We start from the raw sequence: 15,719 nt of genomic DNA, 5'->3' as shown, positions 1-15,719 counted from the left end.
ATGGAAGAACAGGTTCTTCTATGTCGAGGACAGAGAGCCTACTAAGCCCTGGCCGGTTCCTCTAAAATGGGACACCCCAAACACACTTGCGCTGAGCTGCAAGCCGCTCCTTGAGGGCAAGGATATGGGAACGTTTGCCCTAGTCTGTGAGGAGTTGCACCGGGAGGGCCTTATTCATTGTGCAAAATTCTCTGGGGAAGAGGTTCTGGTCGGGCTTGGCGTTAGTACTGCGACCCCGGCACGTATGTGGCTAGTCTTGCTTTTGAGTCTTCTTTTTTTCTTCCTTTTCCCTGACCGGCTTCTGTTCATGCTGTTTGAATTTCATAAATGCAGTCGCAGTCTCAGCTGGAGAAGGTGAGGCAAGGGACCTTCGTCAGGGGCCAAGGCCAGCAGGGCCAAAAAAGGAAAGCCCCCGAGATCTCCAGTCCTGCACCATCTAAGGAAGCACCTCCACCCAAGGGCAAGCCAACAGTGAGGCTCGTCGGCTCATACGGGCGAGGAGCAGGAACACCCAAGCCAGGGTACCAGTCTACCGGAGTCCGTCCCACCTCTGCGAGGTCCGAGGACAACGTCTTTCGGCCCAACTGGGCCGTTCAGAAGAGCGACACCGACCTGGGTGACAGCCGTGTTGCCAGAGAGATCATTACCAAGGGCCAACTGAACTAGGATCAACTCCAGGTTCTTAACGAGCCTCCGAATGCGGCCCACGAGGCCATTTTCTCCTCGCTTTATCAAATCGATGTGTACTATCACGACTTCCGCGAGAAGAGTCAGAAGTTCTCTTCTGCAATCACCAAGTCCGAGGAGGAGAACGGCAAGTTGATCTAGGGGGCGGCTGAGCTCAATAGGTCTATCCAGGAGAGGGACGACGAGATAAAAAGACTCAAGTCCGAGAATGACGCCCAGTTGGAGAAGGCCGCCGACGCCCTCGAATCGCAGAGAGGGAGAGCCCGGGAGAGGCAGATAGCGGCCCTGGTGGACGTCGTGCAGAAAAAGGAGGACGAGCTAATTAGCTTATCCACGGAGTCGTACAAGTTGGGGTTTATGGATTGCCTTGAGCAGGTCAAGGGGTGCAACCCGAACGTCGTTCTCACAGGCCTTGTCCTTCCTGACCCGCCGGCAGGTCAGGGCGAGGATGGGCAGGATGCCGCGGCGGGGGGTCCTTCGCATTAGGGTAGCTATGGGGTGCCTTGAGCTACCCATTCTTCCTTTTTGGCAGTTCACTGATTCTTTTTGTAATGGCCCTTGGGAGGCCCTACTTTTTGTAATGGCCCTTCGAGGCCCACACTTTTATGAATAGAAGTTGCATTTCGCCGTCCACTGTTTCCGCTCATGTCTACCTTCGGCTAATTATTGATTAACTCAACCCTATGGGCCAGTAATACTTGTAAAACAGTTCCTTTCCGAGCAGAACGGTACTTCGGGCAGGCATCCAAGTTTTTGTTGACCCCGGTCTTTGTAGAGACGAACCGGGGTGAACCAAGCAGTGAGTACCCACGTTCTGGTGAACTGGGTTTCCGAGTGGGTTTGGTTTTTCTGCCCGGGCCCTTTCCTGACCAGGAGTGCGCTCCCGGTCTTTACGGAGACTAGCTGGGCAAACCAAGCAGCGAGTACCCAAATTTTAGTGAACTGGGTTTCTGAGACGTTTTGGTTTTTCTGCGCGGGCCCGTTCCCGACCAGGAGTGCGCTCCCGGTCTCTGTGGAGACGAACCGGGGCGAACCAAGCAGCAAGTACCCAAGTTTTAGTGAACTGGGTTTCTGAGACATTTTGGTTTTTCTGCGCGGGCCCGTTCCCGACCAGGAGTGCACTCCTGGTCTTTGTGGAGATGAGCCGGGGCGAACCAAGCAGCAAGTACGCAAGTTTTAGTGAACTAGGTTTCCGAGATGGTTTGGTTTTTGTGCGCGGACCCGTTCCCGATCAGGATTGCGCTCCCGGTCTTTGTGGGGACGAGCCGGGGCGAACCAAGCAGCAAGTACCCAAGTTTTAGTGAACTGGGTTTCCGAGATGGTTTGGTTTTTGTGCGCGGGCCCGTTCCCGACCAGGAGTACGCTCCCGGTTTTTGTGGGGACGAGCCGGGGCGAACCAAGCAGCGAGTACCCAAGTTTTAGTGAACTGGGTTTCTGAGACATTTTGGTTTTTCTGCGCGGGCCCGTTCCCGACCAGGAGTGCGCTCCCGGTCTTTGTGGAGACGAGCCGGGGCGAACCAAGCAGCGAGTACCCAAGTTTTAGTGAACTGGGTTTCTGAGACGTTTTGGTTTTTCTGCGCGGGCCCGTTCCCGACCAGGAGTGCGCTCCCGGTCTCTGTGGAGACGAACCGGGGCGAACCAAGCAGCAAGTACCCAAGTTTTAGTGAACTGGGTTTCTGAGACGTTTTGGTTTTTCTGCGCGGGCCCGTTCCTGACCAGGAGTGCACTCCTGGTCTTTGTGGAGACGAGCCGGGGCGAACCAAGCAGCAAGTACGCAAGTTTTAGTGAACTAGGTTTCCGAGATGGTTTGGTTTTTGTGCGCGGACCCGTTCCCGATCAGGATTGCGCTCCCAGTCTTTGTGGGGACGAGCCGGGGCGAACCAAGCAGCGAGTACCCAAGTTTTAGTGAACTGGGTTTCCAAGATGGTTTGGTTTTTGTGCGCGGGCCCGTTCCTGACCAGGAGTACGCTCCCGGTTTTTGTGGGGACGAGCCGGGGCGAACCAAGCAGCGAGTACCCAAGTTTTAGTGAACTGGGTTTCTGAGACATTTTGGTTTTTCTGCGCTGGCCCGTTCCCGACCAGGAGTGCGCTCCCGGTCTTTGTGGAGACGAGCCGGGGCGAACCAAGCAGCGAGTACCCAAGTTTTAGTGAACTGGGTTTCTGAGACGTTTTGGTTTTTCTGCGCGGGCCCGTTCCCGACCAGGAGTGCGCTCCTGGTCTTTGTGGAGACGAGCCGGGGCGAACCAAGCAGCAAGTACCCAAGTTTTAGTGAATTGGATTTCCACAATTGTTTGGTTTTTGTGCGCGGGCCCGTGTAGACACCCACATTTTGCTTTACTTTAACCAACAATAACCTAATATATGTTTTAGGTCATTAATATCTTGATCTGACTTTACGGATCATCAATCGGGACAAAATAAGATAGGGTCACTTCATAGCCCGAACCCTGATTCCATTCCGAGACCCGATTTCCGTAAATCGTTAGATCAATGGCAGATCTTGACCTGGGTCTAACCATCCAAAACCACCTAACCTCTCCTCTCATCCTAACCATCCAAACCTCACCTAACCTCACCTAACCTCTCCTCTCATCCTAACCATCCAAACCTCACCTAACCTCACCTAACCTCACCTAACCACCTAACCTCACCTAACCTTACCTAACCTCACCTAACCTCACCTAACCTCCTATCCCATTCTCCTATAAATACCCTCTCATCCCACCATCCAACAAAAAGAAGAAAAAGAACCCCTCTCTTAGAAAATTCATCCCTCTCCCTCATCTCTTCAAGGGTTCGGCCATCCTTGCCGGATCGGGTGATTTTATACGTTGGGTGATATATATCAAAAGCAGTCAGGAATCATCTTCAAGGAATTACCATCAAAGAAAAATCAAACACAAAGTGGGTTTCCAAAGAGGTAGGCATTTATTTCAATTCTATGTAGGGTCTGTTTTCATGCATATCTTTTACTTTAAAAGAAAAACCATGTTAGGAAGCATGTAGGGTCTGTTTTCCCCCTGGTTAGCCTCTGGTTAGACCCTGGTTGCACCCAGGTTCGCTGCTGGTTGCACCCAGGTTCGATGCTGGTTGCACCCTGGTTCCCTACTGATTCGCACCCTGGTTCCCTGCTGGTTGCACCCTGGTTCCCTACTGGTTCGCACCCTGGTTCCCTACTGGTTCGCACCCTGCTTCCCTGCTGGTTGCACCCTGGTTCCCTACTGGTTCGCACCCTGGTTCGATATTGGTTCGCACCCTGGTTCCCTGCTGGTTCGCACTCTGGTTAGACCCTGGTTGCACCCAGGTTCGCTGCTGGTTGCACCCAGGTTCCCTGCTGGTTGCACCCTGGTTCCCCTGCTGGTTCGCACCCTGGTTCCCTGCTGGTTCGCACCCTGGTTCCCTGCTGGTTCGCACCCTGGTGCACCCTGGTCCGCACCCTGGTTTGTACCCTGCTTCCTCCTAGTTAGACCATGGCTAGTCTCGGGTTTGCTCCTAACTTAGACCCGACTCACTTGACCCTAACCATTAACCCAATCCAACCAAGTCATATCCCAACACAATCCGAGTCGCATGTCTGAATCCATTTGGCCGAATCTCATAAGCCCGCCCACTTTGAATTCCGAAAATTCAAACCCTTGATGATTCCAATATGCTCAATTCTTTGATGCAAATTCCCAATTCCAAAATCCCATTGCTATATCAATGTTTTTGAATCTCAAGTCCAATGCTCAAATACAAACCCGATTCCTGATCCAAATACCAAACCTGTTTTCCAAAATCCAAGCAACCTCCCCAGTGGAACTACGTGTGGCTTGATCCCCATCACGGGGTACGTAGGCAATTTGGCACTCCCAAGTTCAGTCGCACCTTTCTCTATCTTTCCCATTCCCTCACACTATTCATCATCTCGATTCATCTCGTGTCTCTCGGAACCATTGGATTATGGTTTCCGTCGTAAGGACCCTTAGAGCCCAATTTAGGAACACTGGTGTCGTGTCGTGTCCTAAGTTTTAGGGAGTCTCAGGTTTTAGGGAGTCCTAGAGTTAGGAGTCCAGCCTCATCACGGACGTTTGCTATGTATAGCAACCGTGCCATAGGTCTAGTTACACTAGTCACCCAATCTTTCCCTAGGACAAGCCTAGTAAACTAGGATGTAGGCAAACCTGCATTAGTCTAAGGGACCATTTGCATTTAGATGAGAATCATATAGCATCTTAGATGAAATCCTAAGATAATAAAATCCTCAACTTGAATTAAATAACTTCTCCTAAAACTGTTGAAACAGTCAATCCCGTCTAGGTCGGTGTCCTAGTTGAGTTAGGCATAAGTAGCTTAGCTTAGGTGCACCGAACTACGTCGACTCTGATCCCAGTGAGGCTTGGGTACGTAGGCAGCTTGGATGTCTGATGGCATACCACCCGCGAGTCGGCACCACAACAAATTGTGGTGTTTTGTATATTAATTTTCTTGTAAATACTTAATCAAATCACTTAGGACTTTCCATGAAATTAGAATTCTAGGAGAACTTTCACTTAGATTGAATCCAGACAAATTAATAAATCAAGATACACATTTAGGATTCACATTGAAATTAGATGTTAGGATGCATGTCACTTAGTTCGCACTTTAACATAGAGTTGAATGAGCCATTTAAAATAAATTTAAAAGAGTTAGCTTTTGGAATCGAAGACCGATTATCGGGCAGGAATGGTGCATGTGGTGGATAACTCCCCATACCTTCCATTCTCGTAACCAGGTAGCGAGTCTAGATTTCTGGTTAATTTCGGGTCCTAGATCCCACATCTAGGTGGCGACTCTGTCATTCTCTTTCGTGTGGAGTTCGGATTGCCTTAGTGATCCCAAGTTCACATGAAAGATGAATTCAAATCAATATTAAAATGCACACGCCAATCGCGTGGACACGAGAGACCAAGAGAAGAGAGCGCGGCGGCTCGCCCCACGCCCCTCTCGCGGGATCGGGTACCACAGTCTGGCGACTCTGCTGGGGACCACCTAACTTCATTAAAATTTCAAAAGATAATTCATTTGAATTTAATTTAACTGGCTCATAAAAACTCTATACTTGTTAGATTAGTTTGCCTTGTTTTATTTTCTCATCACATTTTACTTGAACTTAATCTAACAAAACCTGAAGGCATCATAGATTGCGCAAACTTATTGCACACACTTACATCACTTGCATCTAAACCCTTGCATTTCACGTACACACACGTCCTATTTTAGGAACCCGGAGTGTTATCTAGCATGGTTGACTGGGATTTCATCACCTGGTGCCTCTGTGCTAGAGAAGCATTCCACCCTTAGCCTGGTACCTTTATGGTACGTAAACGGATCTCTTGTTCACGTACTGATACGCCGGACACTGGTACAGTATATCGAGCAGGGATTCGCGCTAAGGGAACTCTTGGCCTTACCCCTAGATTAACCCACACATGCATGTAGTATACGAACACATGTGCATCACGTGTGTGAGCCTAGTTTAGGATATCCTACCCATTGGTGTCTAGATTAGGCCGTGGTCCATCTTCCAATGGTCACGATCGGTCCTTATATACACGAACAAAGTCATGAGTCGAGATTCTCTCTCCACTCCGATAGATTAGGATTAAGGTTGATGCCTTCAGGTAACACTGATAAAATGTGAAAAAAAAAAATTCCCTTTGAGTTAGGATATAAATCCCATCATTTCCAAAGATCTCATAGGATTAGTCATTCATGATCTATCCGTTGAAAGCAATCTTATGCTATCTCATCTAATCTTTTGATCGTGCGTCTTTCGTTCTTCTGTCATACGATTCGATCGTATCTTCATGCCATCCCCTAACTGGCAGATGCAGAATCTCACAATCTTTCGATTATGCGTTCTCATGATCTGATCATGCCTGGTCCAGATAATCCAATCTTGCTTGTACCCCTGGTCTGTTCCTCCTCTAGGGGCTACCTTTTTCAAGATTATTTTGCTAAGTCCTTCAGAGTTCACTCTCAGAATCCTTGAGCTAGGGGCATTTCCCTATGCGAATCAGTCATCATTGTCCAAAATTGAAAGTATCAGCCATGATGATGTTCAGAACGAACCAGCCTTCGCCGAGCCTTCAACGCCAAACAGTTGCAGCAGTTAAAATTTTAGTCACTTACTATTTTATGTTGAGTCAGTCATCATGGTCAGTATAATTGTTGAGTCCGGTCTTACAGTTAAAGGTCAATGCCTAGTCCAGGCAAGTTATCTTCTGTTTCTCTTTCTTATTTAGAGTTGTGAATCGTGAGCATGTTCAGGATAGGTCGTCTGATGTAATAGCTTTTCTTTAAATAAAATTTCAGTCAGTTCCAAAAAGTTCACTTGTGTCTGTTCTTAAGTGTGCTTCTGATCTTAAAATAAGACTCCCTCCTCAAATGAGGACAAAATTGACGAAACTCCACTTGAGTCACAGCAATTACTTGAACGAGAGGAGGAGCGCCAATCCCAACCTTTCAAAGATGAAATTGAAATGATAAACACTGGCACTGAAACTTTGATTCAGTGAATGCCGATTGAAAATACATTACCCTCTAAAGAGTGTGAAGAATTGATAAAATTATTTCAAGAATAAGAAGATTGTCTAGAAAAGCTACAACCGATACCAGGGGCAAGACATAGATGGAAAGCTCAAAGAAAATGAAGAAAGTGAGAAGATATATGCTATACAAGGGGCATAGAGTGGAAACAACTTTCATATTTCCAATCAATGACCTTGGTTCTCAAATTCATAAAGCCAACAAATTCAAGATGAAAAGTTCAAGAGCAAACAATGAAAAGTGATCATCAGATATCGAGAGTACGAATCCATAGATGGAGGATGTCAAAGAACAAGTTTCGCTCTATGAAAGTCAAAAGCACGTATTAGAATCTTGAAAGAAGAAGATCCATTATCTCTTACCTGGAAATGCCGTCAAACTCCGCGAAAAAAAAAAAAAAACAAAAGAGAAAAAAAAAATAATCAGTACCAGAGGGACTCTAGTAACCTAGATCGATTCCCAATCTGAACATCGAAAGGCCTCCTTTGGCCGATTAAATCCCAAAATCAAAACCCAATGTCAAAAGAATACCGATTTGCAAACCCTTCGAGCCTAAATCAAATTTTCTTGAAAACCCATCAAACTTGGGGCATTCCCCCGAACTACGCGAGACCTGATCCCTACACTGGGGTACGTAGGCAGCTCGGTTAAACCGAGTTCGGTCGATTCAAAAAAAAAGAAAAAGAAAAATCAATCGTTCCAAAAAAAAAAGAGGGACAAGTTCCAAAAGAAGAGAAGTTAATTGTTCCAGAAAGAAAAGAAAAAAGGAAAAAAATCAATTAACCTTCAAACAATTGATCTTCAAACTAGGGGCATTCGCCTTGACCTACACACGACCTGATTCCTACCTTGGGATATGTAGGCAACCTGTTCACAGGTTCGGTCGAAATCTTTGTTGAACCTTAAGCCATTCTTTGAAAAGCCCTATCCTACCTATAAAGTCCTTCTGGTGTTCAGAACTAATGAGCTAGGTCCCGAGACACAATAAAAAAAAATGATGAATAAGAAAACGAACGGAGTTTGAAGATCTGCTAGACTGAAAACCTGAAAGGGCGGTCTAGGCAAAATTTAAGATCATTCCCCTGCTAAGTTGAAAACCCGAAAGGGCGGCTTAGGCAAAAGCTAAGGGGATAGCCTGCTGGATCGAAAACCTAGAATGGTGGTTCAGGCAAAAGTTAAGGCTAGCGCGGTCCGCCAAGTTAAAAACCCCGAAGAGGTGACTTGGTCACGGTAAGAGAATCATTATAAGAAGGCTACAGCTGGTATCAAGACTGAAGATCAACTGAAGTTCAAGCAAATTCAAGTGATATCCTCAAAACTGGGGGCATTAAAGCTAAGCAATCTTAGGGGGCGTAATTAAATCCTTGAGGCATTACTGTTTTAAGGAAAAAGTCCAGTGTTTACCAATTGAAAAACTATTCCTCGAAAGGATAGACTTACCAAACAAAATATTAACTAAGTCAGAAGCATCACTGTGTTTGTCAGTATAGTCAGTCAATCTTTGTTATTCTAAGTTCACTCCTTCAGGGCTGCTCAATCCTTTGAGTAGTGCCTTTCATCTAAGTTTTCTCTTTAGAAAGAGTCAATCGTCGTTCCTATGTCCAAATGATGTAACTGTCTTGGTGAAGGAGGCCCGGCCTAGGCAGCTCCCTGCAATTATACCTGAAAGGGTTCGAGAATCTAGTCAAACAGCTACATTTCAAAGAAGATCAACTCGGAAGAGTTCAGAAGTAGAAACATCAGAAAGCCCAGCTTCCGTAAAAAGATCATACCCCAGGAAGGCACCTTAAGCTTGGAAGAGCCCCAGATGCAATGGTGGTTGAGCCAATTTCTCAGAAAGATGAACCATTAAAATTCAGAATTTCCTTCCGGTTAGTTAAATACTATCCTGGTCAAGAAATGTTCATCTAAGCACCTGTCAAAAAACAGATCCCGCTTTTCCATGTTAGAGAGCCGTTGTTCTAAATTACCAATTTCAAGTATCTTGTTCAAGGTTTCAGTTATCAAAATCCCCAGAAGACAAGACCAACAGTCTCATTGAGAAAAATCTTGTTGAAGTTTCATAAAAGTGTTCCTAATCCATTCTTGTTACTAATGGTTCTTCGTTCATAAGGTTGGTCGTCTCATCATTCGTCAAAGTCTTGGTTTCCAATATCTTTACTGGGCACGATCTATAATGTCCCCGATTTCATTGAGTTCAAAAAAAAAAAAAAAAAAAAAATCCAAAATTCATCAAATCCAATCCCCGATTCAAACAAATCCAATCTTACGTCAAATTCAAGTTCATGAAAAATCTCATGTCCTCTTTGAGCCCTTTTGTGAAAGGTGCCTCATTTCTCGAGTCCATTTGTGAATGGTCTCGTCTTCTCCTTGAACCCGTTTGTGAACAGGTTTCTCATTCTCTGAGTCCATTTGTGAATGCTCTAATGTCCTCTTTGAGCCCGTTTGTGAACGGTGCCTCTGTTCTCGAGGCCATTTGTGAATGGTCTCATCTTCTCCTTGAGCCCGTTTGCGGACGGTACCTCATTTTCCAAAAATAAAAAAATTTATCAAATCCAAATCCTTAATTAAAAAAAAAAAAAAAAAAAAAAAAAAAAATCCAATCCTACGTCAAATTCAAGTTCATAAAAAATCTCTAAATTCTTCGAGCCCGTTTGTGAACGGGGCCTCATTTCTCAAGTCCATTTGTGAATGGTCTCGTCTTCTCCTTGAACCCGTTTGTGAACGGTGTCTCATTCTCTGAGTCCATTTGTGAATGGTCTCATCTTCTCCTTGAGCCCGTTTGTGAACGGTGCCTCATTTTCTGAGTCCATTTGTGAATGGTCTCGTGTCCTCTTTGAGCCCGTTTGTGAACGGTGCCTCATTTCTCGAGTCCATTTGTGAATGGTCTTGTCTTCTCCTTGAGCCCGTTTGTGAACGGTGCCTCATTTCTCGAATCCATTTGTGAATGGTCTCGTCTTCTCCTTGAGCCCGTTTGTGAATGGTGCCTCATTTCTCGAGTCCATTTGTGAATGGTCTTGTCTTATCCTTGAGCCCATTTGTGAATGGCGCCTCTTTTCTCGAATCCATTTGTGAATGGTATCGTCCTCCTTGAGCCCGTTTGTGAATGGTGCCTCATTTCTCGAGTCCATTTGTGAATGGTCTTGTCTTCTCCTTGAGCCCGTTTGTGAACGGTGCCTCTTTTCTTCGAGTCCATACAACTATGGTCTCTTATCCTCTTTGAACATCATACATCTATGATGTCTCATTTCCTTGGAATCCGTACAAATACGGTATTTCATTCTCTTCGAGTCCATACAACTATGGTCTCTTATCCCCTTTGAACATCATACAACTATGATGTCTCATTTCCTTGGAATCCTTACAAATACGGTATTTCATTCTCTTCGAGTCCATACAACTATGGTCTCTTATACCCTTTGAACATCATACAACTATGATGTCTCATTTCCTTGGAATCCGTACAAATACGGTATTTCATTCTCTTCGAGTCCATACAACTATGGTCTCTTATCCCCTTTGAACATCATACAACTATGATGTCTCATTTCCTTGGAATCCGTACAAATACGGTATTTCATTCTCTTCAAGTCCATACAACTATGGTCTCTTATCCTCTTTGAACATCATACAACTATGATGTCTCATTTCCTTGGAATCCGTACAAATACGGTATTTCATTCTCTTCGAGTCCATACAACTTTGATCTCTTATCCCCTTTGAACATCATATAACTATGATGTCTCATTTCCTTGGAATCCTTACAAATACGGTATTTCATTCTCTTCGAGTCCATACAACTATGGTCTCTTATACCCTTTGAACATCATACAACTATGATGTCTCATTTCCTTGGAATCCGTACAAATACGGTATTTCATTCTCTTCGAGTCCATACAACTATGGTCTCTTATACCCTTTGAACATCATACAACTATGATGTCTCATTTCCTTGGAATCCGTACAAATACGGTATTTCATTCTCTTCGAGTCCATACAACTATGGTCTCTTATCCCCTTTGAACATCATACAACTATGATGTCTCATTTCCTTGGAATCCGTACAAATACGGTATTTCATTCTCTTCAAGTCCATACAACAATGATCTCTTATACCCTTTGAACATCATACAACTATGATGTCTCATTTCCTTGGAATCCGTATAAATACGGTATTTTATCTTGCCCAAGCCCATTCAAAAATGATGCTGCATTTTCATTAAGAATCTTTCAAAAGTCATCCATTATTCTCTCTGAGACCATTTGAAAATGACGTCTCATTTCCTCTGAAGCTGTTCAAAAGCGATATTCCTTTCCCTCCGAAAATCCATTTGAAAATGGTATCCCATTTCTCTCGTTGCCAGCGGCACCGCAGCGGGTTTGTTTTATTGCATTCCAATTCTAGGATTTCATCTAAGGTCTTGCATTATATTAGGTTGCATTGTGTTTAGGGGGTTCCTTTGTCGATTAAAGTTACGCAAAATGGTTCTGTCATTTTAACTTTGGTATTCGATGACTACGTCGTCTCTACCAAAGAGGGGCATCTGTAGACACCCACATTTTGCTTTACTTTAACCAACAATAACCTAATATATGTTTTAGGTCATTAATATCTTGATCTGACTTTACGGATCATCAATCGGGACAAAATAAGATAGGGTCACTTCATAGCCCGAACCCTGATTCCATTCCGAGACCCGATTTCCGTAAATCGTTAGATCAATGGCAGATCTTGACCTGGGTCTAACCATCCAAAACCACCTAACCTCTCCTCTCATCCTAACCATCCAAACCTCACCTAACCTCACCTAACCTCTCCTCTCATCCTAACCATCCAAACCTCACCTAACCTCACCTAACCTCACCTAACCACCTAACCTCACCTAACCTTACCTAACCTCACCTAACCTCACCTAACCTCCTATCCCATTCTCCTATAAATACCCTCTCATCCCACCATCCAACAAAAAGAAGAAAAAGAACCCCTCTCTTAGAAAATTCATCCCTCTCCCTCATCTCTTCAAGGGTTCGGCCATCCTTGCCGGATCGGGTGATTTTATACGTTGGGTGATATATATCAAAAGCAGTCAGGAATCATCTTCAAGGAATTACCATCAAAGAAAAATCAAACACAAAGTGGGTTTCCAAAGAGGTAGGCATTTATTTCAATTCTATGTAGGGTCTGTTTTCATGCATATCTTTTACTTTAAAAGAAAAACCATGTTAGGAAGCATGTAGGGTCTGTTTTCCCCCTGGTTAGCCTCTGGTTAGACCCTGGTTGCACCCAGGTTCGCTGCTGGTTGCACCCAGGTTCGATGCTGGTTGCACCCTGGTTCCCTACTGATTCGCACCCTGGTTCCCTGCTGGTTGCACCCTGGTTCCCTACTGGTTCGCACCCTGGTTCCCTACTGGTTCGCACCCTGCTTCCCTGCTGGTTGCACCCTGGTTCCCTACTGGTTCGCACCCTGGTTCGATATTGGTTCGCACCCTGGTTCCCTGCTGGTTCGCACTCTGGTTAGACCCTGGTTGCACCCAGGTTCGCTGCTGGTTGCACCCAGGTTCCCTGCTGGTTGCACCCTGGTTCCCCTGCTGGTTCGCACCCTGGTTCCCTGCTGGTTCGCACCCTGGTTCCCTGCTGGTTCGCACCCTGGTGCACCCTGGTCCGCACCCTGGTTTGTACCCTGCTTCCTCCTAGTTAGACCATGGCTAGTCTCGGGTTTGCTCCTAACTTAGACCCGACTCACTTGACCCTAACCATTAACCCAATCCAACCAAGTCATATCCCAACACAATCCGAGTCGCATGTCTGAATCCATTTGGCCGAATCTCATAAGCCCGCCCACTTTGAATTCCGAAAATTCAAACCCTTGATGATTCCAATATGCTCAATTCTTTGATGCAAATTCCCAATTCCAAAATCCCATTGCTATATCAATGTTTTTGAATCTCAAGTCCAATGCTCAAATACAAACCCGATTCCTGATCCAAATACCAAACCTGTTTTCCAAAATCCAAGCAACCTCCCCAGTGGAACTACGTGTGGCTTGATCCCCATCACGGGGTACGTAGGCAATTTGGCACTCCCAAGTTCAGTCGCACCTTTCTCTATCTTTCCCATTCCCTCACACTATTCATCATCTCGATTCATCTCGTGTCTCTCGGAACCATTGGATTATGGTTTCCGTCGTAAGGACCCTTAGAGCCCAATTTAGGAACACTGGTGTCGTGTCGTGTCCTAAGTTTTAGGGAGTCTCAGGTTTTAGGGAGTCCTAGAGTTAGGAGTCCAGCCTCATCACGGACGTTTGCTATGTATAGCAACCGTGCCATAGGTCTAGTTACACTAGTCACCCAATCTTTCCCTAGGACAAGCCTAGTAAACTAGGATGTAGGCAAACCTGCATTAGTCTAAGGGACCATTTGCATTTAGATGAGAATCATATAGCATCTTAGATGAAATCCTAAGATAATAAAATCCTCAACTTGAATTAAATAACTTCTCCTAAAACTGTTGAAACAGTCAATCCCGTCTAGGTCGGTGTCCTAGTTGAGTTAGGCATAAGTAGCTTAGCTTAGGTGCACCGAACTACGTCGACTCTGATCCCAGTGAGGCTTGGGTACGTAGGCAGCTTGGATGTCTGATGGCATACCACCCGCGAGTCGGCACCACAACAAATTGTGGTGTTTTGTATATTAATTTTCTTGTAAATACTTAATCAAATCACTTAGGACTTTCCATGAAATTAGAATTCTAGGAGAACTTTCACTTAGATTGAATCCAGACAAATTAATAAATCAAGATACACATTTAGGATTCACATTGAAATTAGATGTTAGGATGCATGTCACTTAGTTCGCACTTTAACATAGAGTTGAATGAGCCATTTAAAATAAATTTAAAAGAGTTAGCTTTTGGAATCGAAGACCGATTATCGGGCAGGAATGGTGCATGTGGTGGATAACTCCCCATACCTTCCATTCTCGTAACCAGGTAGCGAGTCTAGATTTCTGGTTAATTTCGGGTCCTAGATCCCACATCTAGGTGGCGACTCTGTCATTCTCTTTCGTGTGGAGTTCGGATTGCCTTAGTGATCCCAAGTTCACATGAAAGATGAATTCAAATCAATATTAAAATGCACACGCCAATCGCGTGGACACGAGAGACCAAGAGAAGAGAGCGCGGCGGCTCGCCCCACGCCCCTCTCGCGGGATCGGGTACCACAGCCCGTTCCCGATCAGGAGTGCGCTCCCGGTCTTTGTGGGGACGAGCCGGGGCAAACCAAGCAGCGAGTACCCAAGTTTTAGTGAACTAGGTTTCCGAGATGGTTTAGTTTTTGTGCGCGGGCCCGTTCCCGACCAGGAGTACTCTCCCGGTCTTTGTGGGGACGAGCCGGGGCGAACCAAGCAGCGAGTACCCAAGTTTTAGTGAACTGGGTTTCTGAGACGTTTTGGTTTTTCTGCACGGGTCCGTTCCCGACCAGGAGTGCGTTCCCGGTCTTTGTGGAGACGAGTCGGGGCGAACCAAGCAGCGAGTACCCAAGTTTTAGTGAACTGGGTTTTTGAGACGTTTTGGTTTTTCTGCACGGGCCCGTTCCCGACCAGGAGTGCGCTCCCGGTCTTTGTGGAGACGAGCCGGGGCGAACCAAGCAGCAAGTACCCAAGTTTTAGTGAATTGGGTTTCTGAGATGGTTTGGTTTTTGTCCACGGACCCGTTCCCGACCAGGAGTGCGCTCCCAATCTTTGTGGAGACGAGCCGGGGCGAACCAAGCAGCAAGTACCCAAGTTTTAGTGAACTGGGTTTCCGAGATGGTTTGGTTTTTGTGCGCGGGCCCGTTCCCGACCAGAAGTGCGCTCCCGGTCTTTGTGGAGACGAGCCGGGGCGAACCAAGCAGCAAGTACCCAAGTTTTAGTGAACTGGGTTTCCGAGATGGTTTGGTTTTTGTGCGCGGGCCCGTTCCCGAACAGGAGTGCGCTCCCTGTCTTTGTAGAGACGAGCCAGGGCGAACCAAGCAGCGGCATGATCTAAGGAACTCGGAACTTTGCAAAGAAGCAGTAGCCTTTTTTCATTTTCCACACAAGCGTAATTACAATGGCATCCGCTTTTGTGTCGGGCGGCAGGTTATTGATAATATTTTCTGAGGTCTTCGGCAGGTTCAGTCACCTGGGCTTTGTCTTTCAGATCAAGTAGCTCAATCGGCAACGATTCCGATGCATTTTTACCTTTGAGTGCCATGGCATAGCACTCCCTGGACTGTGGTTGATCTCCTCTAACTTCTCCCATGTCGTTTGGCATTATAAACTTCATTTTCTGGTGATATGATGAAGCGACGGCGAGGATTAGATTCTGGCCGGGTCGTCCCAAGATAGCGTTATAGACCAAAGTGGCCCTCACTACCAGGAAGTTGACCATGGCGAAGACTTGACAGGGCAGCTCCCCGACGAGGACTGAGGGTTCAATCTGC

At 45.9% G+C, this 15,719-nt stretch overlaps 1 long non-coding RNA gene across 1 annotated transcript; it reads left to right on the top strand.

Annotated features, from left to right (window-relative positions):
• Nucleotides 1-3,258: 3,258 nt before the first annotated feature.
• LOC143853689 (uncharacterized) lies at nucleotides 3,259-7,949 on the top strand. The gene is made up of 2 exons (XR_013237270.1): nucleotides 3,259-3,607; nucleotides 6,540-7,949. It is a non-coding gene; the product is annotated as an uncharacterized LOC143853689 (long non-coding RNA).
• The last annotated feature ends 7,770 nt before the right edge of the window (nucleotides 7,950-15,719 follow it).

The sequence above is a fragment of the Tasmannia lanceolata genome, unplaced genomic scaffold, assembly GCF_043159265.1.
Source record: "Tasmannia lanceolata isolate RefF3 unplaced genomic scaffold, GAP_Taslan_0.1 ptg000020l, whole genome shotgun sequence".
Lineage (NCBI taxonomy): Eukaryota > Viridiplantae > Streptophyta > Magnoliopsida > Canellales > Winteraceae > Tasmannia > Tasmannia lanceolata.
This window is presented reverse-complemented; position numbering and strand designations above follow the sequence as displayed.